At 38.5% G+C, this 22,178-nt stretch overlaps 1 long non-coding RNA gene and 1 pseudogene across 2 annotated transcripts; one reads left to right on the forward strand and one right to left on the reverse strand.

Annotated features, from left to right (window-relative positions):
- Positions 1 to 4,623: 4,623 nt before the first annotated feature.
- Positions 4,624 to 21,748, forward strand: LOC148728094 (cyclin-dependent kinase 6-like; annotated as a pseudogene). The gene is made up of 5 exons (XR_015988523.1): positions 4,624 to 5,439; positions 5,732 to 6,155; positions 12,373 to 12,511; positions 20,565 to 20,743; positions 21,163 to 21,748. The product of XR_015988523.1 is annotated as a cyclin-dependent kinase 6-like (transcript).
- Positions 11,031 to 12,079, reverse strand: LOC148728095 (uncharacterized). The gene is made up of 2 exons (XR_015988858.1): positions 11,915 to 12,079; positions 11,031 to 11,526 (listed from the first exon to the last, which is right to left on the reverse strand). It is a non-coding gene; the product is annotated as an uncharacterized LOC148728095 (long non-coding RNA).
- Positions 21,749 to 22,178: the final 430 nt, after the last annotated feature.

Here is a 22,178-nt window from a genome sequence, read left to right on the forward strand (position 1 = left end):
CTCTTGGGTAGTCAGTCCATTATGGGCTGTTGTTATCTGATGGCAGAACCACCGATCTGTTCTGTTTCTCTTGGGTGGTCAGTCTATGGACTGTTGTTATCTGATGGCAGAACCAGTCCCTATTTTTTTTTTCAGCTCTATGCTGTCAGTCTTTTATGGACAGTTATTTTTATCTGATGGCAATTTTAGCTTGCTCTTTTTGTTTTGAAAAGTGTGTTGCTTATGCTGTTTGTCATGCATCATCTGTTATTAGTCATAGGGTGACTTTGGTCAATCAATGCTATCATTGTCCTTAGTATTATTATTATTAATTCAGCTGCTACTCTTCTCTCTTTGACACAGGGCCCACTACAGACAGCACTAGCTTAATGAAGTCCCAAAACCTTTCACAATGAGCCAACTCAAGAATTGCAGTCCTGAACAGTTTTTGGGGTTTTCCTGGCTTTTCTTGAGATTATTTTGTCTCAGTTTCAATTACTTCAATCACTTATTCAGCTAGACTAACAATAACACCATTTAGTTCATAGATAAACATTGAAATAATCATAATAGTAATATAAATGATAATAATAATGATTTGTTATTGTTATCATTATCATTATCTTTATGATTGTGATCATCATTTTCAAATTGAAATAGGCTGCTCAGTGAGGATGGCATGCTGAGGCAAGTAGATTTTCATTTAATTCCTCCCCCCTCCCCCCAAATAGAAATTCAAGTGTTTCTGATAGTTTGTCTCTTCAATAGATTGTTAGAATGCAGAAGATTTTCTGAGACACATTGTACAGAGGTCTTAAATAGTTGTTTTCTGATTCAAAACCACCTGCCTAGTTCTGTTTCTATTGGGTAGTTAGTCCATGGACTGTTGTTATCTGATGGCAGAACTAACAGGTGGATCTGTTTCTCTTGGGTAGTCAGTCCATTATGGGCTGTTGTTATCTGATGGCAGAACCACCGATCTGTTCTGTTTCTCTTGGGTGGTCAGTCTATGGACTGTTGTTATCTGATGGCAGAACCAGTCCCTATTTTTTTTTCAGCTCTATGCTGTCAGTCTTTTATGGACAGTTATTTTTATCTGATGGCAATTTTAGCTTGCTCTTTTTGTTTTGAAAGTGTGTTGCTTATGCTGTTTGTCATGTATCATCTGTTATTAGTCATAGGGTGACTTTGGTCAATCAATGCTATCATTGTCCTTAGTATTATTATTATTAATTCAGCTGCTACTCTTCTCTCTTTGACACAGGGCCCACTACAGACAGCACTAGCTTAATGAAGTCCCAAAACCTTTCACAATGAGCCAACTCAAGAATTGCAGTCCTGAACAGTTTTTGGGGTTTTTCTGTCTTTTCTTAATTTGTTTTTGCCCCAGTTTCAATCACTTGGACACTCATTCAGCTAGACTAACAATAACACTATTTTGTTCATAGATAAACATTGAAATAATCATAATAGTAATATGAATGATAATAATAATGATTAGATTAATGGAAATAATCATAGGAATTATAACCATCAGGATAATGAACATTATTTCTCTAACTATTGTAAATATTTTTATCATTATTATTATTATTATTATTATCATTATTATTGTTATCATTGTTATTATTATTATTATCATTATTATCATTATTATTGTTATCAATGTTATTACTATTTCCATCATGAATTATTAGAGATGCTTGGAAAAAAATGATCTATAGTTCCCTCCAACTCATTATTCTTTCAGTTAAGTGAATTAAGACTTTGTGAACAGTTACTGCTTTATTCTGTCATTCCTGATGACCATAGAAATGGTGAAAGTCCACAGATATTATCCCTCTAAGAGTTTCTCCAGGTGTTTTTTTTTCCTCTGAATTTGGTTACAACAGAATGAAGGGCATCAGAGTATAGTGCGCCCAGCTAGACATGAATTGCATTAATATTACAGGGTCATTTTGCTGTATTCAGGGTTTAATCTTAGCCTTCTACAGACAAGTTTGTTCCTCTAAATGCAAAACACATTTTATCGTTTTTTAAAACAAACTTACAAAAACTGCCAAGAAACAGCTACTAAATTTATGGAAACATGACGAACAAGTCAACTAGACTGTGTACTACACATCATTGAAATCAAAGTATCACTTTAGGAACATAAAATCGCAAGGTCAGTTTCCCATTTTTAGTGCCTGAGAAAAGATCAGGCCACCAGATTACTTCAAATTCTCTGGTTGCTCGTCCATCTCAATTTCCAACAACCATTTTAGTTTACTGGGTGAGAATCGTGCTTGATTTCTTGCCCCATGCTCTTTAATTGGCCGCCTGTAAAGCTTGTTGAGAGTTTAACAGCTACTACTTGCAGCAACCTCCATATTCCCCCGATAGCCTTTCTTCACTCTAATGGTACAGAACTTTGATGACTCAGACCAGAAATAACATCATTCACTCTACCATCCCTGTAATAAAAAACTTTGGATTTTTCTCTCCATACAGGGGGCCGCAAATGTATTTTTACCCTCGCACGTTTATAAAAGCATTCGGCATGCCTGCTAACAAAGCTTGGATGTATGTTTCAGGAACTTAGTATCTTTCAACTCGACGCCATTTGCCTGAAACCAAAATAATAATTACGAAAGTTAAGAGATTATTTACTTCTGGAGTGAAATGTACTAAATGATTTGCCCTTTCAAACATAAACCTGAGTTATCAGGTTTTGTCAATCACAAAATTACACGCCGGGTTATTAGTATTCCTTGGGGACCTTCCTATATTATCATAAATATCTAAGACAAGCAGGTCATTTAGCTAGGTAATCTATGTTAAAAACCGCGCTGTACAACACTTAGAATTATTTTCCTCACTCATTTTTCTCACACTGCAACTTCGCGTACTACACAATAATTACTACGCAGTCATATCTGGTGTCCAATTGGGAGAGCTTATTATTTTTGTTTTAGAGGTGAATTGCGATTTCTTGTATGTCCCCTATTTCGTCGAAGAAAAGCTCGAACAAATACTGAAAGGTTCTGTCCTGGTGTACCGGTTCACAAGAGAATTACCATTGTTCTTTCTTTGTTTAGGAGTCACTGGTGAGCTGTTGTGCATTGTTCGGTCTTTTGTAACGGCTCTTGTGAACCGGTACACGAGGACAGAACCTACTGAAAGTAATGAGTAAGTCACTATGAACAACTAGTGCAAAGTGACAGCACTATCGAGCCAAACTGAGAACTGTTCTTTAATGATTTTTAACATGAACCACCAATTCTTACTATTTTTAATTTCTGCGTTTTAATAGACTTTGACATGTTCTTGAGAAGATATTAAATCGGTTAGCGCTGTTGTTCCCTTCAAAATTATTTTGGTGGAAGCGCCTCAGAAGACACTGGTTTAACTAAAACCATGTTGGGCGACGTTATATTTTGACTGCACAACCCGCAATTAAATTTAATTTTAACAGCTACTCGAGTGTGTGAAGAACGGTAAAGAGCAAAATTACATACCATCGGCCTTTCGATGCACGGACGAATTAAAACTTTTTACAATTCCACTTATCCATTGCTTGTAACTGATAGACCTTGTCCTTATTCTTGCGGGAGGCCGTACGATCTGTTGTCCATTGTAGAACTTGGCAAACTTAGCGCACTTCTTCGAGCGCAACAATGTGATCTTTCGATTCTCTATCTCACTAGCGCAGTTGTGTTGAACATGGACGAATAATACATCGCAGCGTGTCTTGTAGATAGCTAGAGATGCCATGCATGTTTAGGATAAGCGCTGAATATGGACGAGCGTTAAAGCCGCCACTGAAAAAGCACAATCGACCGTTTTTCATTGTAAGGACCAGGTCTTTCACACAGCTGTCAGAATTAAAGAGAGGAAGAACGTCGATCTCGCTCACCTAAGTAGCGAAGTACACCACGAGCGGCGACGATGATCAAACACCTGGAAGATCAGCGTGGTGTCCCTCTACTCTTTGGTATCATAACCAAGAGCGAGCCCTTTCGACTTCTCACTAAGTTTTACGGTTTATAAAACAAAGGCCCCGCTCTACACAAAGCCTTAAAGAATGAAACACTAGAAAAGCTTACTTAGCTTGGAATTATAAAAATTTCCTTTCTTAAAAATCGAAGATTTTCATGGTTTCGTAACTTCGTATTTTTCCAAATTTCCTCTTTTACATGTTATGCCGTTTTGCATTTTCTTCAACGTATAATTTAGTTCAGCGTCGATCATTTATCATCCTTAGAAGAAAATATTCTGATCTTTACGTTTAACTATAAAATTGCTTTGGCTTACATTGTGCGCATAAAAGGAGCGTTAAATTAAACATGAGTTGATTCCACGCGAGGGTTTTACCTGGAAAAATGCCTGCACACGAGAGACACCGACATTACCGCGTGTCCCTTTCTGGAAAACATTCGTGTTATGACAAGAAAGGTCAGCTTAAGGGTTTTGGGTTACCCAAACTATGCAATTTTGACGCCGAAAAGTGCCAAAAAGTAATTACAGAAACTTCATCCGCAACACCTTGAACGTGCTGTGGGCGCGAACTGAGATCTTCTCTTACAGTTAATAATTGCCAGGCGGAACTCAGATCCGGCTAAGCCTAATTTGCATAAATTTTTTTGGTGGGCAAAGCTCGTCATGTATGCACATTGAAAAAATAGCCAAGAAAATCGCATCGGGCATTGGAGCAATTAAACGTTGTAGGCCTTTTGTTAATCGAACCACGCTTGAGTCCGTTTTCAATGTCTTAGTTCAACCGTACTTTAATTACTGCAGCGAGGTCTGGGGGCATTGTAACAAGGGTCTTTCGAATAAGCTCCAAAAGTTGCAAAACCGGGCTGCCCGTATTCTGACCTTCTCCAGTTATGACACAAGCGCTGATCCTCTTTTTGTGCAACTTAACTGGAGACGGTTAGATACTCAGCGACAAATACAAGTGGCCACCATGGTCTATAAATCTATACATGGTCTTGCGCCCGACTATCTTGGTTCTCTTTCCACTAAATATGATCCGCCATATAATCTAAGGAACTCTGAAAACAAACTAGCTGTTCCATTGCCCCGCACCAATTTCCTGAAAAATAGCTTTAGCTATAACGGAGCGGTTATCTGGAATAGCTTGTCCCCTGAATTGCGGCAAGCAAAATCACTTCAATCCTTCCGAAATGGTTGTCGCAATTTCTTCGTCTGAATCGACAAAACACACACGGCATCTATGTAAAGCAGAATTTCTTTATTTTTTCTATTTCACTTTTAAATTTTAGATCATGTTTATTTAGATTAAAATAGATTGTAACTGTAATAATAGATTGTAATAATATTATTATTTTATCTGATAGATTTACCGTGTCTAAATAAAAATAAAGTTCAAGTTCAAGTACCGGAAATAAATAGACGTAACCGCGCACACGTGGTCGGGGCAGCGGACCTTGCAACCACAGGTTTATTTTAAAGGTTTGATCACACTTTTTCATTCATTCAAGCTCAGGGTTGTGTACTTGATCAAAGTAAGTTATGTTTAGGACTAGCGTGAAGATCGCGATTTGGCCGGCTGATTTAGGCAAAAATGTGATTATTCTTCTATTTAGGCATTGTTTGATCAAAATACCTGTTTGAATTGAAACCGTATGCAGCCCCCAATTCCTCCGAGACTGGAGCGGAATTAAAGTTGAATATTTACTTTCCTTTTATGAAGCACTATCAAATCTCTTAACTCTTTTAGTGGACGATCCGATTCTGTCTTTAGCTCAGGTCTCTGCAACAGAAGGCTCACCTCCATGGAAGATTGAAGACCGGATTCTTAGGATTTGGTGGCAATCCTTACAGTTGGCCAACGCGATAAGACGGGAGAGAATCTTTTGTCAACCCCAGAGGCATCGCCATGTCACGCTAAAGTGAACAAAGCACATCAAAGAATATGAAAGCCTGATCCTCGCAGATTGCTTCGAAATTCTGAGCAATGCCCCAGAAGTATGAAGAGGTGGCGGAGATCGGCAACGATGCATATGGTACTGTCTATAAAGCCCGCGATCTTCAAAACGAAGGCCGTTTCGTGGCTTAAAGAGAGTGAGAATTGTAAACAACGGCGATGAAGGAATGCCACTATCCACCATTCGCGAAATAGCTCTTCTCAAGCAGATCGACAATTTCGCGCATGAAAACGTTGCAAGGTAGGATCAATAATTTCTCTTGCTTGTTTAAACTGCAACTACTGAATTTTAAGTGATAATTGGGAGATCCAGAATTCTTGGTGTCTTGCTTTCCCATGCAAACCCCCCAAGAATCTTGCGAAACCCCAAGCCCTTCCCATGGTCAATAATATGTCTGTTTAATATTATTTTTCATTTTTCTGCGCTTCTATCATCGATGCGATCCTAATAAAGTCTAAACAATCTAACTTAACTCAAAGAAAAAATTTGAGAAGGGATTTATAGTCGTTAAATTTGGCCATCAGAAAAAAATACATGATTAAAATTCATCTTTTGTTTAATCGTTGCATTCCGAGAAGCTTGAAAACCTAGGGTTTCACGCTTTTATTTGCGCAACTTTAAGCTCAAAATATTCAGTAGAATATAGAGGCAAGATGTTATGTATAGTGTAGGATGCATTGGTATGTTGTAATTGTCTTTGAGGCAGCATGTCAGAAATTTATTTCGACTAAAAAACATGTTTGTACATCGCATAATTAAGGGCTTCAGCACTTTAATGAGGAGTAATTACGGTGCTTAATGGTATAAATCACAGTCCTTTTACAATGTTCTTTTGCCTTCTACTGTACGATGATCTTCACGAAATGTCGATTAGATTCCGAAGAGACCTGTGTGTTGCCTAGTCTCCCTCGCAGCCGTTTTTAGTCTCGTCACGCAACGCTTCTCCCCACAAACGGCTGCTCACATTCAAACAACATTCCTTTCCCTTTGTTGTCTTTGCACCAATGAGATCGCTGACATTGTTTCTTATGCGACCAATCAGAGCACAAGAGATTGTAATCACTATCGTTATTCCTGCGTTTTCAAATTCTGCATTTCATCGTAGTTTCTTTCTGGAGGAAACCCTGAAGAAGGATTTGCAAAGTGATCGTTCTTTTATTTGTTCCACCTCAGTTGAGACAAAAGAAAAAATTTATGTTTTTGGAAAAAGTTCTTTTGATTTTCCGGCGAATGTTAGTTCCTGTCTGGATGTGAATGTGAGCTGCTATTCAGCGACCAGCGAGTTGTCAGTTTGTAAAGCTTGCTACCGACGATTGATCAAGTTCAAAAAGGCCTCTGTTCATCTTGAAGAGTTCAAAGATGAATTGAAGGGAATCTTCAAGGATCGAGAACTTCCCAGAAAGAAGCGCTTATTGAGCGTTGAGAGCGACGGTGGAGAAATCCAAGCTTCGTGCCGTGAGAACTCCTCGAAATGTTTACAATTCGATCTGATCAATACGACTTGTACCTCTAATGCTACAGCCAATTCTAATATTTCTACCACGATCAGCCAAGAGGGACGTTATACTCCGGCAAGATTTCCTATTGGTTCTAATGGTGTATTGATTTAGATGCCTCAAAATTATCACTGGATAAACAAACACAAGAAAAACATGCTCAGGGGTATCAGAGCTAGATAAACAGTAAACAAAACATTTTTTTGTTGCCTCATGGGAAATTGAATTCTGTAGTCCATAGCTTTTGAGAATTCACAATGTCTATTCAGTATGCCACTGCAGTGTTAAGTAGTCTATGAATAGTCTGGAACAACACAAATGTACAATATATGAGAGTCTAGTGACAAGTATGTGCCAATGATGACAAACTGTTACAGCCAAAAAATGTCAAAACAGGACCCTGAAAAAGTCTGTTAGCCCAGATTTTAACCCAAGAAGTACCCAGGTGCTGCAACTACTGATATAAATGAAGTTGATATAAATGTCTTCATACGAATCTGATCTATTTAAAAGTCTGAGAGATTTGCAATCTCACTGAATAATGACTAATAGCAGTCTAACATTTTGCTCAATATGCAAGAAGAATACAATTTGATACTGGCAGCAGCACCAATGAAGAGATTCAATTTTCAAAGAATCAATTGGTCAATATAACCCATGGAATCTTTCATAGCATTCTTAATTAAACTTCAGACCATTATCATAAATTACTTTTCTCTATTACATGTACATGTATACAGTATTTTCTTCACAAGTGAAATGTATCTAATCTCAAACAGATGTTCCATCTTTTGTGACTTCACATGACAAAACTTTCAATTGCTATGATAGAGTATGAGTAGCACACAATCTATGTCACTAATCAGACATTGAAATTGACCAGTAATCTGATTTAAAAATATGATGAATTTATTAGATCACTCATTTTCTTACCACAATTTAGGAGGGCCAAAGAAGCTGTACTGTTCTCCCCAACCCCCTCCCCTACAGTGATTTCCACCACTCTGTAAAAGGACTCCAAAATGTTATCCTTATTGGTTTCAGGAGTGCAGGAATGCAACATTTCAACAAGCACATGTTTTGAATCATTTCCAATAAACATTAAAGTAAAACATTAATGGTAGCATAAAGTAAACCACATTATCTTATAGTCTGGCAATAAATAATAGTTCTTTCTGTTTTTTCCTGACTCTTTCAGTTCATCAGTAAGCCAGCCAAAATAGAATTCCAGTTCCATGTTCTTATCCATATACTGCACAACATCAGCAACATTTGATTTATTTTGACTTTCCTTACTTTCTACTGCATTTTTCATGTTCAGAAGGTTGAAGTAAGACTCACAGAAGGCTTCCATTTAATTATCTTGTGATGTTCCCCAACACATCAAAAGGAAAGTAGACAGCATTAATCTATAATGAAATTTCTAATAATAATATAATGAAAACTTTATTAATTTTAATAATTTAACAATACCAATACTAATGTCATTCAGTGCTAAGGAACATGTAGAAAGCTGTAGTCTCTAGCTCCTTTAACATTGCCAGGACTTTCACGGTCCTATTGGACTGAGTTATTCAAATGACGTTAGCTTCAAGCATAGGTTTTTAATAGGTTGATGGGACATTTATCTCCATTTTAGGGTCTAGGGGTCTACCATCTTAGAACTTTTAGGTTTTATTTGTGTCGGGACAGGTCCTGTCAGACTAAGTTCCCTAAATGACGTTAGTTTCAAGCATAGTTTTAATAGGTTGATGGGACATTTACTTCCTTTTAGGGTCTAGGGGTATAAAATTTTAAAAAGTTTAGCTTTTATCTATGTAGTAGTGACAATCAAATAGGCTACACCATGGCACCCAATATCAATTTTATTGGTAATCTGAAGCACTCAGAAGTGTATACTGCGATGATAATGTCTTGTATTTAGACACAATATTTTTACAGGTGATCATGTGTAATATAACACAGACAGAATAAAATAACGATAACCAAAATAAGACCACAGTGTAATACTAATACTGACTAAACTATTTACATTTTCTATTTACAATATTTACATTCTTATTGTCCTTTCCCTTATACTGCTTAATTTAAAACATACATGTAAAATAACATTTTGCTGCAGACTCGTTTTTATTGAAACACTTACCACTGCCTTACAACATGCGCTTCATCGACGGCAGTGGCACAGAGTTTTTTGGCATGGAATACACAGAGTTCGTCAGCATAAATCTCCAGCGTTCGTTCCTTAACCACGCTTCAGGGGATCCGTAAACTAAGGAATATTCGCCGCTTTCGACACGAGTGCGTTTACCACCTCAAGTGAACTTATGTTACCAGCTTTTAGCCCTAGCTCCCTCAAATGGGACACTTGGTCGTTCATAAGGCTTTCCCCAATGGTGAGAAAACGACGACGATATGACCAGGCTCTTGTGAGGTAAGATCAAACACGAGTGGTAGTGCTTCATACAGGAGAGATTTCCCGAAACCAGTAGGAAGATTGACAAATACATCCTTTCTTTCCTCAACTATTTTCCTAATTCCAGTTTTTTGCTGCGCATTTAAACTAGGAATTCGAAATGTATTACTAACAACATTAAACGCTTCTTCAAAGGACGCCATTTTCAAAGCTTTGAACTCGAAGATGAAACAAACAATATGATTGGTTAGACTATTTTGGCGCGTACAGTTCTCAACATATGTAACCCAAATAGTGATTGGTTGAAGTAGCGGAAAGGAATGTTGTTCGAATGTGAGCAGCCGTTTGTGTGGAGAAGCGTTGCGTGGCGAGACTAAAAACGGCTGCGAAGGAGACTATGTGTTGCCCGGCGAGCTGAGGGCTTTTCAAAAAACGGAAGTTGTGTCTGTTGTTGCTTTCACCGGAAGAGAACGTTACCAAACGAACGATACTCTGATTGGCTGAGCGACTTCCCGCGAGGTTGAAGGTGAATTTAAATCACCTTTCACCACTGGACTTGCCGATCGCTTCGATTTTGTCGCTGCAGAGCTCTGTTTTACACACTTTTGTTGACAAAATGGAACAGGTTTTCAAAAGATCGCTGTTTTTCTGACATTTATGCTCGCTAATACTCGCAACAAATTGTTTCTGGAAGCGCTGTTTACATTATAATGACGTCTCATGTTTCTGAAACGGGATTGAGTGATGTTCATCTCGACCTTTCAACGCGGTGTTTTACCTCGATGTGAATACGAGCAAACACAGTAAGAAGAAGATTTGATGAAGGATTTTACATTCCTGTGGGATTACTAGAAGGCTTGTTTATAATTCAAAATAAATCGAAAACTGTCGGAGTTCAGTGACAGAAAGACGGCATAAGCGATAACGCTTGTCACTTAACGGGCATTCTTTCCCCGTTTTTTTTTTTTTTTTTTTTGGTTCTAGAGTTGACAGGTAAGAAATTTGATCAACGATTTATTTAGACTAAACAAGACTTTTTCCTGTATCTCCTCGGGAAATCAATCGATGATTTACATGCCCACCGCGATCCCTTTTGATTCCACCATTTTAATCTTAAACATCTTAATTAAATTTTAGCCATCGTTCTGCCCGCAATCGTAGGAAAATGAGTATCACATTTTGTTAACGACATAATTCAACAGAAACAGTAATTTTGTTTATTTTTAATTCTTCCCTCGAAATCCTTTATTGAATTTTAAACGAAATTGGGGCAATTGGTGATGACCTGACTGAACGTTCCGCAGGCCTGGGAAGTTTAGGATGTTTGAAGATCGAGTTTCAGCAATGAGATGAACGCCTTTAGTCAAAATACAGTTTGATTGTACTCCCCATCGAGTGGTCGAGTGAATTCTTCAACAAATAAGTACCATAACTCAAACATCGTTGCATATTTCCATCTTCTCACTCTCTTTGAGGGTCTTGCTGGGATTTTGCCTACAGTAAATCCTCTTCTTGGTGTTCCGTGATGGAGAAGGGCAATTGCCATCTTTTATTGCGGGAGTGACTCCCTTATCTGTATTTCGTTTACTATTGAGAACATATGCTTACTAACACTGAATCTTCTCTCGATAATTGTCCATTGCGGTGTACGTGATTTCACACCTACGTCTTTGATTTTGTGGGACCCAAGAGCACGACCCTGAAATGTTTCATTGTTCTGTCATTAGAGATAGAGATGATTAGCTTTTCTCACATTTCAAGATATACAATGGTGTCCATGTCGTGTTCTATAAAAAGATCAAGTTATGCAAAGTCACCAGGCTGTTTCAATTTCAACCATCAAAATTGCAATCTCGATTGTAAGGACTGACACGAGATGTGTATCATAGCCCTTTCTTCATCATCATTCCACACACCCCACTGTCATTTTTGCAAGGAGTGGGATAGGGGGGTACAAGAAGGTAGACTTTCTTTTGAGTAGACTCTTTCTGAGTGAAACCTGTCTCTTCCAGTGATTCATTTTTTTTTAATTAATACTAAGACCTTTAGCATAACTGACAGATGCAGTGACACTAGAACACTCATACCATATTCCAAGGTCGCAACTCAAGCCCTGGCTGTGAAATAGGTTTGTGCCCGTGGGCATGGCACTCGGCTTTTACAGTTCTTTGCTCCATGCAGGACAGGATTTAGGTCTAGAAACATAATATGTTAGGGAACCTTGATCAAACACCAGAGGTAACCTGTAATATCATTCAAGTCATTCTAGGATACAGAACAGTACATGGGATAAAATTCAACACTCAGAGAAGGTTGGGATCATTAAGTCTTCAACGGTCTGATTCTACAGATTGGAGATTCCCTTACCTTCAGGAGTGCACTTATATAATGTATTTGCCTTTGCCTCTGATATCAGCAATGCCATTATAGACTATCAGATGATGGCACTAATGCACGAGATCAGAGGCAAAGAGTATGATCTCGTGCCAATGATTTTAGGGTAAGTAACGTGATTTATTGGGTTCCTCTACTTTTTTTTTTTTAGGCTTCTGGATGTTTTTCATACAACTTCACCATCAGGCCATGAGAAATACCTTTCCCTTGTGTTTGAGCACATTGAACAGGATCTCAATGCATATCTCGACAACTGCCCTCAACCAGGATTGCCAGAATGGAAAATCAAGGTATTATTGTTTTTCCAAGGAGAAGTACAATACAAGGGGTAATGATTTGGGTTTGAAGATTGATTTGATCTTGAAGGAGACATAATTTTACATTTCCTCCAGGACACATAATAGGGATCTATTGCAAACTACAACAGGGACAGCAACGGGGATGTGGCCAAATAAAACATCTGATGGGAAGAACAATAGCCAGCACATGCATTTTAAAACTTTATATATTTCTCAGCTTTCATTCACAAAACAACAAAGTGAAATAACCAAAATCTACATTATCTGTGAAAGGAAACTACAATGGCAAATTTGGAACTCAAGGCTGCTTAATATATACATTAGGCCGAAGTTGAGGTGTAGCACCGTAAGACACTGTAAACACATGCAGCCATTTTTGAACTTCTGACTACAAGCAGAAATTCATATTTTCACATTCATCTTCCTTGGTGTTGCCATCCTGACTGCTATAGGTCCCTAGTGACGTGAAGAGGTGTCCCTGCCCACCAGAGGTGATCTAGGGGAGGGCACTGAGCCTCCCAGTAAATTAAAGACCAAAACTAGAGCCTACAAAAGCTAAAATACTTTGCTCATCTTCATCATCTATGAGAAAATGCTCTCTCCCTTGTCACAAGATCTTTCTCCCATCTGCCCTCCCCCTTGAAGGTATTTTAATTACATGTAAATTACTTCCACAAAAGCATAACTTTCCAATGGGATAAAGGAAAAACTTCTCAAAATGTCTGGTTATGAGCGATTTACACACTAAATAATGGATGACACATCTAAAACCACTTAATTTCCTCCATGTTGAAGTATTCTAACAACCCATTCCAAATCTCAACAATCATGATCCATAAGTACTTTGGACTACAATTTGCATAACATTATCAGGTAGTCATTATTCTGATCAAAGACATGCAATTCTGCAATTACATATGGTTAAGTAATGACAAGTATGAATGAAAATCCATGTTTTGCTGCCAAACTTTAAAATGGTTGATCCATTCCTTTGGATTTGTATGTATGTGCGGATAAAATGGATCATGCATATAATTCTTACCCCCCCCCCCCCCCACTGTGGTTTTTGTTCAGGAATACGGTGGACCTCAGTTCAAGGGAGTCGTGTCTAAAAGTACGCACGAGTGATCACTAGTGACCACGAGTACGCCGTTATAGATTCTGCTAGTAAAAGTAGCATATTATGCTACCAGCAGTGCTCGATTTTTTTTCCAAATTATGCCCAAATTAGATTATGGTCGGGTTTTGAAAATTATCGTGTTTTTTTCTTTGAGTAGGCTTTTCAAAACAAATTCTCAAACAAATCCAAATAATATATACATCGTTAAAACAGCATGATTCTTCTATACTTGCTCTGATCTGTTGAAACAGAATCAACTACTTCACTTATTCCCGACTAGAAGCGGTGACTTTTTAAGGTGTCAAAATGTGTAATGTTATTTACAAAAATAGCATTTAAGACTGCACATGGCTAATGCTACCCCTTGCTTTGCACACGTGGCCTTAACGCAGGTGGGACTGACTCTCGCGCATGCCACTCCGGCGCCCGCGATTTCCCGGAGTTGCACGTCTATTCCCGAGATCCCTTGGGTCTAGTGAACCTGGGATTCCATTTTGGCCGCTTTGTCATGCGTTTCCTAAAAGTGGCATGCGTGCGTGCAAGGCTCACCCCTTGCTTTGCACATGTGGCTTTAACGCAGGTGGGACTGACTCTCACGCATGCCACTCCGGCGTCCGTGATTTCCCGGGGTTGCGCGTCTATTCCCGAGGTCCCTGTTTTGGTTCTCTTTTTATCATTTTGCCATTCTCATCTGCGAGAAACTTTCTCACTCAAAGAATGAGATTTGCTCCTAAAAAAGATGGTTAAGGTTGATATGGGCATTGAAATAACGAAACAGGCCATTTGTCTTCTCACGAGTAGAGGCCAAGGAAGGACAAGAATCATGCAATTCAAGTTCCCATGAGGTATCGAACCTCAGGCATTAGGATGATACGCTTCAGTGCTAGGATTATATATGACACATGCTTTGTGTACTGCCTGAATCGGCAATGATGAAAGTCTCACTCAATAAATTAGAATCATCGCGTCATCGGGCAACCATGCGATGGATTCACCTTTGGGAAACTCTTCATCTGCTAAGTGATCAAATATTAGGATGTCGCTTTGAGAAAAACGTAGTCATTCACTGTCAATTTCAAAGAGGTAATCCATGGCAGCATATGAAAAAGACTTGCTCTTTTGAAATGTTTTAAATAATGCTATTTTTAAAGTAATAAAACTAAAGAAAATCGGTTTTTTCGTAATATAATTTTAGAAAAAAAACAATGAGCTGACGAGGTGTGGCAGATGGTTTCTCTACTATTAGTAATAATTAACCATAGGCGTGAATTTTTTACAACGTATTTTGTTCACCCGCATAGAGACGCATTTCAATATTTCATTTCTGATCGCACGACGATCGCTCGTTCGCGCTTCAACTGCTTCATTTTGTTACATAGAATGCAAAGGATCAATTAGGAAAGAAGGTAAAAATCAATTATCGTAAAAACCTCACAATGTGATGCAAGTTGTGATTTGTTCTCACAAAGGATCGATCTAAATATTCGAAAATTATTGAAAATTATGATATTTTTTCCTTGAGTATGCTTTTCAAAACAGAAACTCAAACAAGTCAAAAAGATATATTCATTGTTAATACAGCATGCCATATTCTGTCAGTTGCTCTGTTAAAACAGAATTAACTACTTCACTTAATTCCAGACTAGAAGCGGTACCTTAATGTGTCAAAATGAATACTGTACACTGTTATTTATAAAAATTAATTACCGAAGAGAATTATTTAGCCCGAGAAATTGTGAATGGCCAGCTATTACGTGTCGACATTTGTTTCTCAGCAATGCATTCTGGATCCTAAACAGAACGCTTTTCAATTGAGTGTAGTAAAACCAAAACCAAAGTTATCACAGCAGCCAATCAGAAGAAAGAGAAATCCTTTTAAGAACCAATGAGAACCCAAAGTAAAACCAACCAAACTGCTTAAAGCGTGAAAACGCGGCGACCAAGTCGAGATCGGTTTTCCTCAGTTTCATCTGATTGGTTGAGAGAGTGGTGCGAGTTTTTTGGACCAATCACAGAACAGAGTAAAGCAAATGCAAAACAGTCCTAAACTACTTTCGAAATTTCGTTAAAAATTGCTCTATTAACTGTGTAAAGTAAATTCCAATTTTCGGAATTTTAAGAATACGAAGGTGTCACTTTCAAAGTCCTCAAGAAACGGAACTTTCCAACTGAGAGTAATTTAGAAGGAACAACAATGTTATCCCCCTGGCATAAGAGTTTCTGTGACAACACGAGTGACGATGCTGCAAACTTCTCAAGCAGCCCTTAATCCCGTTTCTATGGCAGTGTGAACAGTAGCACAGGCCGTCACACTCGTGGCTTCACCAGCAAAGAACTAGTGATCTTCCACAGGAAGCCCAAGCTCGTGGCGCAAGCCATAGGTATGAACTGTTGGAGAGCTGTAACCCCCGCGAATAAAAGGATGTTTGGACCAATGGTAATAAACGTAGTGAATGAATGAATGAATGAACTTTAATAATTACTCCTGTACAGGCTTTTCAGAAACTATTTACAATGGTAGACAATTTAAAGTCACAAATGAACAACTCAAAATGGGGTATAAAATGAAAAATACATATATATGTCCAATGGGTATCATACAAAGACTATTAATGTGCCCCTCTTAGGGAGTCCTTCAAAGAACGCTTCAGTGACTTTACTGAAGACAAGTTCACTAAGTCAGTACTCAGGGAATTTAATAGTGAAACTGCACTATAGGCAAAGGTTCGTTGATCGTTCGCGGACTTATAAAAAGAGATCTGAAGTTTGTTGCTATGCCGCGTGGCTCGATCATGTGTGGTGGTGCGTTTTTGTAACTTGTTACATAAGTAGTCAGGTGCTAAATTATTGGCACACTTATAGGCCATAACTGTATCTCTAAGTTGTAGTGTCTGGCTCATTGACAACCAGTTAAGAGTTAAGTTGGTGCAATAGGGGAGTGACATGATCGTGCTTCCTGGAACCGGTGATGATCTTACAAGCAAAGTTTTGGATGAGTTACAGTTTCTTTATATCAGTGGAGGATGTATTTGACCGCACTGTTGAACAATAGAACATTTTGCTGAATACCAGTGATGAAATAACAAGCATTAGTGTTTCCTTGTCGAAACTGTTTTTAACTCTGTTGATCTGGACTAGTATTGATAAACAAGAAGAGACTAAGTAAGAAATGTGACTATCATAGGTCAGGTGTGAGTCAATGATGACACCCAAGTCTCTTGCTGAGTCAACAGGGGTAAAGGACTTCCCCAGGAATGACACCGAGAAGTCATTGGAATGTCTATTTATCAGCTACCTTGTGCCAATCAGCGTAAATTTCGTTTTATCGGAATTTATTAGCAACTGGTTTTCGCAACACCAAATAGCGACTCTTTGTAAGTCCTCCTCGAGCTTAATCTTGGCATTGTTAGAGTCAGTTGCATTGAAAGATAACAAGACTTTAGAATCATTGACATAAGACTTAAGATAGAAAAATTGGCGCGCGTATGGTAGATCGCTCAAGTAAATGCAGAAAAGAAATAGAGAAAGAATTCGCCCTGAGCAACTCCGTGTGTGATCAGTAGCGGATCCGACCGGATGGAGCCGATGCGCACTGATTGGGTACGGCCAGACAAATAGCTCTGGAACCACGTGATGGTAGTGGGTGACACTCCCACGGCAGAGAGTTTCTGTAGCAACCGCTGATGGCTTATGCTGTTAAGAGCCTTTGAGAGGTCAAGTAGTATTAGCGCACTAATTTTCTTCTTGTCCATGGCCTCAAGAAGGAGGTCGGTGAGAGGGATATTCAAAGTCTCAGTTGAGTGGAGTGATTTGTTACTGGATTGGTGGGAAGAGAGGCAGTTGTGAGAGATAAGATAAGTGCTAAATTGTTCCAGAGCAATTTTTTTCACACACCTTCGAAGCGAAATTGAGTAATGATAGCGGTCGGTTGTTTGACGGTTCTTCATGGTTTCCCACTTTGAGGAGGGGTATGACTTCAGCTATCTTCCAGTCTGAGGGGAATGTGGACGTGCGGAGAGAGCAGTTGATGATCTCTGTCAGGGGACCCAGTACTACTTGTAGGCGGTCTCTGATCACTTTGGCCTTGACTTTGTCTGGCCCTGAGGCCTTATTCAATGGAAGTGATAAGATGACGCGTCTCACATCCTCACAGCTCATGGGGCTGAAGTTGAAGTATTCATCCGCAGTAGGTAGTACAGGTGGTAGAGGAGAGGCGTTTGCAAAGGTGATATTATTGTGACAGTCATTAGCCAGCTGAGCAGTGGTGTTAGCAGCACGACTTCCGATTGATGAAAAGTTGAAATCATTTCCAACTGACTTAAGGTCTTTCGAGTGGACATGTCCTTCTCGGTCTTTCGACGGAACGATGTTGTTAATAGTTGCCTCCCGGTTAGCTCAATGGATAGAGCGCTGGACTGTTGTGCAGGAGGTCGAGGGTTCGAGCCCCGGCCGGACCAACACTCAGGGTCTTAAAATAATTGAGAAGAATATTCTGCCTTTCTATAACATCAAGAAATGGTAGATATTCTAGTCTTCTCGGATAGGGACGAACAAATGGAGGTCCCGTCTCCTGCAGGGTTAGGGGCAGGAGACGTTAATTTCCCCCGCACGAGATTACTGTGTGATGGATGTCCTCCCCTGGGGTGGGATGGGTGGTTAATAGGACCCCCGTTGATACCATTGTTTACTACACTGAAGGGGCTATCCTGTATAAATATAGATGTCTACTCTACTCTTATTACTTTCCACAGTGTCCATGAATGAATCAGAAGCGGGGTGTAGGTTGGAGGCGGTTCTGTTGGAAAAGTTGAAGAAGTCAGCAGAAATTTTAAGAACAGCTCGAAACAACAAATATTCATATCCATTCACATATTCAGGCCTTATTTTTAGTGGTGTTCGTTACTGCAAAGATCGCTCTCATACTCCGCGTTACTCACACCTACATTCTGTTTACCTTAAGTCGTCTCACGATCCTCCAAAACCCATTAACAAGAATGGCGACCGACCTTTGACCCTTTAACTCTAAAGATCTAAACCTCGCTTCCCGGCACTATATCTGCACTTATATCTACACTTTTATAAGTTTAGCTCTGAAAGTACAGTGTCCCAACAAACAGTATTCCTTAATTATGTACACTTTTACTTCTTGTCATCACCTTTATTATTAATTGACAAGTATTCATTTTGTAAAAAGAAATTTCTCTCTATATTATGAAACAAGTTTTGGTTAGTCATCGTGGTAAATAACACTCTCAAAAGAGAAACATAATCGTTTGTCTACCATGTGGTCATTTTTTATGTGGATCGAGACGTTTCTACTGCATACTGCTAGTCTTCTTCAATCGACCTCATCGCCGAAGAAGACTAGCAGTATGTAGTCGAAACGTCGCGATCCACATCCAAAGTGACCACATCGTAAGACAAACGATTACATTTTTCTTTTGAAAATTCCTCTTTATTTACTTCAGTGAGTAAAAAGGGTAATATTTTTCATAGTTATGGGTGAATCACTCTCATAGAATGAAAGTGTATGGTCCATCTAGCATTTTTGGACAATGCAGCTCTTTTAATTGGAGAAAAGAAAGTCAAGAAGGGTTTATATTTAGACACATTTGTAACTAAAGGTACAGCGTTTATCTCCAATTATGTAAGTGCCTAACTTTTTTAATTCAAACCCACATTTTTTGCCAGCAGTTTGTGAAACAACTCGCAGGTAAATGAATCTTGTAAGATTACCACACGCTATTTGGGTGGTGGTTCAAATGTCCCATTTTATCACTTTTTTCCCCACTTCATAAAAAGAGTGGTCTCGTAAATTCATTTAGCTAATCGTAGTGTTTATACAATATGGTAATCCACAGGGTGATCCAATACAAGTAAAAATTCATAATCAAAGTTATTATAAATTCACTAAAAAATTCAATCCTTGTCTTCTAGTACAACGTTTGAAATTTGTATGCGGAATCTGTGTAGAGTGGGTAAAATTTTTGGCGGTCACCATAGGATTTGTCACTTATGCCAAAATCACTTTGTGCATACTTAGAATTTCATGATAAACTCGAATTAATGTTTTATGCAAGGCTTCAGTGAGATTTGTGATCAAAATTCAACTTAAACCGAGTTGAATATTTCCATATTTACATCCCGCAATTCTTAAGTTCCAGAAATGTCTCGTTGAATATTTTCTAGTATTATGATCTATTTCTTCTGAATAGTGGGGCACTTACCGAAAAATGTGATCCAGATCTTGAAGAAACCCATCTAAAAATTAAAATTCCTGTCCGCTTAGTTAATTTTGTCAAAGACTTTCTTAACTGTGACTAAGAAACAAGTCTATAAAACCATTTCCTGTTTTGATCCAGTACTGACACTTGTTTTTTTATGCCGCGTCGTTGATAGAAGACCTGTAGGCATACTTGCGAATTTGTTCTGGCCGAGAATATATTTCCGATATTCGGTATATATAACACGGACAGGTAAAGCCAAGCTGGAAAGTCAAATGTTTTATTGATATGAAACGCTCTTTTGACTTGCACTGGCTAGACTAAGAGCAGTCCCTCGTTTCTGGCGAAGTCCGTCGCGTGAGTCAAACATCTGTTCATACAGTTCAAAAAAGTGCTTTTGATTATGATTGATGCAAATATATCGTTAGACCTCTTTTGTGAATCGCTTTGTCTGATCTCGGCTATGACCCGTAACTGCATAGGTTTTTGGCCGAGTGAGCGCATTTGTCATGAGACAGACGTTCTGGAAATATATGTTACACATATTCAGTTTATAGCTTTCGGATCTAGTGAATTTACTTGTCGCGCTTGGTGCAGGCCCTCTCTTGAAGCATTCTCCACATCATGCTCACTATTCAAGACTTTTTCAGTCTATTCGTTAACATTCTTCTGTTTATGATCCTTTATTTCCTGATGCAAGGTCATCGAGCTGTGCAACCGAGGGAAGCGGTAGAAAATTACGAGGAGCGTGAACAAGCGGAGCAATTGAACAGGAACGGGGAGAGAAGAAGACGAAGAGAGGAGAACGAAAACCATAGCGTTCCGCCAAAGAGAAATCGTCCCACAGAAAATGATGAACGCCAGGACTGAGAAATCAGGGTAGGCTGTTAAGGAAAATATTTCTGCGTCAGTTGGATACGTTACTAAAATACAAAAAAAAATCTAAGTACTCAGTTATAAAACTGTTCGTAAAACAGTTTTGACGACGTTTAGATGTTGCTTCACCTCAGTGTTAAGAGAAAAATGACGTTCTAGAGTTGAATTGTGCAATCAAATGTTTCTCTATATCTCTTTTCATATGCAGTTAGATGAGTCGTCCAAAATTGAATTGAATTTAAGGATCGTATGCATTTCTTAATCAAAATTTATTTTCAGCCCCCCCTTTTCTGTAACATCTCGAAAAGTATTTTAAATATAAGGCTTTCTAGGTCGCTCTGGAAGGAAGCTTCTCTATAAACTTGTCTCGAAATATTTTTACCGAAAATTCCTTGACTTTTCCGTTCATTCTCCCTTTGCAGGTCCTCGTAGAGACAGACGAATCGAAAGAGCTAACCGCTATTTGTATTTTGACGTCGGAAAACGTAACTTGACAGAGACATGATATCTCAAATCACTCTTGCGACGACTGAGCTTTTTTCTTGTAGGGTGAGGAGCCTAATTTGGACATTATCAAAAGAAAGTAGATATAGATGGATAGCTAAACGAGATGACTGAACAAATAACGAAGGATATCAGCATTATAATGTTTGCATGGTTCTAAGGAGCTTTAATTTCAAAATAAAAGAAAGGGGCCGGTAGTATTTTGTGCCTCAGTTTCTCTAAAAATTGCCTACATGATGAAGCTCCGAAGTCATGTTGATTAAGATTATTATACAGCTGCACTAATAAGAGTACAATTAACGCAATAATCGTGTACAAATATATCACGTAATATTGGCAGGGGACAACTGGTTATTTTCTTCAGTAAGTAAAAAATAAAAATAAAACAAAAATTGATCAAACACGCCGCTGAAAGTCATCCACTTAAAATACTTCTGTAAACAAGGTAAACAAGAAAAATTAACACTCACTATTGGTCAAAGGGTACCATGGAGTGTCTGTAGGGTAGGTAATGTCCGTATATAATGTTTGTTTTGTCTGTAATGATTTCTTTCATTTAACAGTTGTGAGCGAAATCATTTATTACCATACTTGAAAAATTATTGATCAAGCGTGTAATCAATTAATGCATCTGTCAAGAGGCGTTTGTGGACTAACTGAAGATCTAAAAATTAAGAGAACTCGCCGTAACAAAAGGCACTGATATATTATTCCTTGTAAAAAGAGAACGATGTGCAATCAAACGAGTCACATAATGGTCAACGATTTAAATTTTAAATCAGGAGTAACGCACCAAGTGAAAAGTCACGCACGTTTAAATCCTACAACGTTCAAGAACCTTCCCGGGTCATGCCAAAAACTATAAAATATTAGTCACTGAAGTACCAGTGAGATGCTTTCAGTTCTCATCTCCTCATCGTTCAGAGTTTTTATT

This window comes from Stylophora pistillata, chromosome 6, assembly GCF_964205215.1.
Source record: "Stylophora pistillata chromosome 6, jaStyPist1.2, whole genome shotgun sequence".
Taxonomy (NCBI): domain Eukaryota; kingdom Metazoa; phylum Cnidaria; class Anthozoa; order Scleractinia; family Pocilloporidae; genus Stylophora; species Stylophora pistillata.